This window comes from Nuphar pumila, chromosome 11 (genome assembly GCF_984573655.1).
Source record: "Nuphar pumila chromosome 11, dmNupPumi1.hap1.1, whole genome shotgun sequence".
NCBI lineage: Eukaryota > Viridiplantae > Streptophyta > Magnoliopsida > Nymphaeales > Nymphaeaceae > Nuphar > Nuphar pumila.
The window spans coordinates 88,366,747-88,370,124 of NC_143259.1; positions in this window are offsets into that span (position 1 = coordinate 88,366,747).

Here is a 3,378-nt window from a genome sequence, read left to right on the forward strand (position 1 = left end):
GTTGAGAAGAGGGGCATCATCGTTCAGATGGCGGTTCTGCCAGAAAAATGTAATAGAGAAAAAATACAGGCATAAACGCACAGGCACAGCAGAAGCGTGGTGGGCCCATAACCCAATGATGGGGTTTGCGTAAGAGAAGAGTGATGGCATACCTAAAGCGGCCATGTCGAACTGCAAACAGCCGGTAAGTGAACCTGAATCGGCAACTCTGAGATGTTCGACTCCTCAGCCGGTCGCAGCCCTTTGATGAACGCAGGCCCTCCAGCGATGGTGAGCAGGATCCAATCCCAACAATGGAAATCACGTATGCTTTCTCTTTATTTTTCTGCATCGGGGTCTCTCATCAACAATCTCTTTTATAGCATTAGTCTTTATTAGGTAACAGTTACGTAATTATTCTCTTCTAAATTGGTGAGGCTTATCCGATATGGACACTTTTATGGGAGTCCTTAATGTGGGTAACGCTCACGTTACGTAGGTGACTCCAACACTGCCAACATGTGATTGGTGATGGGAGAGCTTTTTAGTTGGCTTAGGTGCTGAGTGTATGTTTAGATGGCTTAGGTTTAAAGTATTTAAAATGAGCGCTGGATTTTTTGTTTATATTTACATGACCGCCCTCGTTGACTCTGCCTGCAGTACTTACAATCACTGTCCTAGCAGCATAAAATTCCGTGGGCTTACCCCCATGCCCCCAAGGAGTGTGAGCACAGGCTTTTTAAGAAATTGCTTTAATGAAGCGAGTTACTTTTACTTTCTGAAAGTCTCCCCCAACTGTGGTCTCACTCTCTTTCTCTCTCTGTGGATGTGAAAAACAGGCATTACGGTATGGTTATCTCTGCAACTGAATGCTTTCCACAGTATCCTTATATCAACTTCTCCAAAAGCCAACAAAACCAGCATCTTCCTTTAAGAAAAGGTTAAAACTATCATTTTCAGGAGTTAACTAGAGCTAGGTGAATAAGAGAACATTTTTTTAAAAGAAGCTAGGCATTTATTTTAAATATCTGAAACTTGAGGTGCCTAAATGTAAATTTGTCATATGTTAGACGTATATACCCTGTGTTTTCATTATTAAATAGTAAAAGATTTTCTGAAATTACCCCGAAAGCATTAGAAGCCAATAACCCTTTGATTAAGATGGTGCAACTTCCAGCTATCTTTATTTGGTCCCACAAGTTTGACACTCGTGTTGCTGATATCATACTTAAAGAGACAGTATGATATCTGCTAAGATTTTGATCAAGTGGGGCTGAAGTTGACCTTCTCTTTTAACCCTTCCTTATTCAAATTTATTGCCTGCATGCATGCATGTGTGTCTGACATGTTTGTGGGCTCAGCTATCATCCTATGTTGTCAAAATCGTATCAGACCCTGAATTGATTTTCATCAAATCGGTGATTCTGAACCGAATCGTGAATAGCCCATTTTTAACCAAAAAATGACGTGTCAAGAAAATATTAAAAATGTCTTAAATTTTTTGGGCAGAAGAACCAACATGGATTTATTAAACGCTCTCAGTAGCCTACTATTTTGATGGAACTCTTTGAATAGTTATAGAAGATCATGGCTCGGCGAGTTCCAAAGCCATTTGAAAAAAAAAAAATCATCTGGGATACCATCAACTCCCACTGCCTTGAGGTTGGATAGGCTCCAGACTACATCACGGGATTTGCAAAGAGTGCTTGTCATCTATCAGCTTTTTATGAATCATGTATTGGGTGTTTCTTGTAATTGCATTACTAAAGTTCTAGAGTTCATGGAATGTGCTTCCTTTGTGTTTCTTGGATCCCAATGTTGCAAAAACCCAGAGGATTAGATGCACATATTTTTTCTGGATTTTGATTAAAAATTTGGCATACGATGCCTGGCTTGAGGTGATCATGCTTTCTGCATGAGCTATGGATTTTTCTGTGCTTGATTTGAGTTATGTATATTTCAATTTCATATTTTAACTCTAACTCCGATCCTTTCTATATCTAATTCCTTGTTCTTAGATAGATTTGTCCTCCAACTGTGTTTTGCTTTTTCTTTGTTAACTTTATTTTGTTTTTCTTTTTTTTCTTCTATTGGCCAATAATGACACTTGAATGTCGGAATGCATGATCATATACTTGTGTCATGTCGAATCTTATTTTTACCAGGACCGTCCGAGGCCTTCTCTTTTCTCTTAAGAATTGGGATAGAATGTTATGATACTACTGGCAATTTTAATTTTAATCAACCAATTGGAGGACAAATATTATACAAGCACCTTTAAAATCTAATGCAAAGAAAAAAAAAGAAAGCAACAAATCATCAGATGGTTTATGTCTCGAAACATGATTGCTTCGATATTGCAGTTGGCTTCTGTGGTTTTTCATAATTGAAGTTGAGTTTGAGCTTTGATATACTTTTGAAAATTATTAGAAAGTATTTTATAGCTAAGGGAAGCTTGTTAAGTTTTTTGGATTTTCCCATGAAACATTCTGCACGCATTGCTGGAAATGGTTGAGGGTGAAAAAAAGTCCTAGATGAATCTCAAAATAATTAACACATAAAAAAACAAAGCATATACAAACCTACAAAATGGGTATTGTGATAATAAAATATGCTATTGGATTTTTGGTCTTTTTTCAAAATTCTGAATGTACAGATGTGATCTATATGCTTGTTTTTATAGGAATAACTTCTTGGAGCATTTGATTTTGATGCATGGATAGTTTTTATAAGACTTCAAAAATCGATGACCTACAATTTTGATGGTTTTTTTAGGCTCTAAATACCTTTTTTTCATCCAAAATACATGATCCAAGTGTTGATTTCTAATAAATCAATCATGCTATTTGTAGGCTCTCATTTTCCTTATGTTTGGTGTTCCTCTTTGTTTTGAGTTGCTTGTACATTTTTAATTATTTATAAAATATTTATAATGTCTTTTATAGATTTTTTTAAAAAGTTAACTAATTAATTGGCTATTTATTTGTAGGATGCTTGTATTCTTTTGTCACGTCTTGATGAATACATTTTAAGATCGCAACTTGAGTTTAGTCATACTGCATTATTTATAGAAGGTACTTTCTTTGGTCTTTATATCAAATAAAGCTAACTTTTGAAGTATACAAGCATGATATTATGGTACCACTACAAGAAAACATATCATTACCGACAATAAAAATAGCAACGATAATTTATCATCTTCAATAATAAACTAATCCCGATTGTAAATAATGTCGTAGTAAAAATGGCTATAGCCGACAACATAAAAGTTGTCGCTCTTATCCCATCAGTAATATGAATATGAACACTCGAAAGATGGTCGAGACTAAATATTGCCAACAATATTATTGTCACCTCTTAAAGACGACTATAAGTAATTGTCACCAATTATCCTTTAGA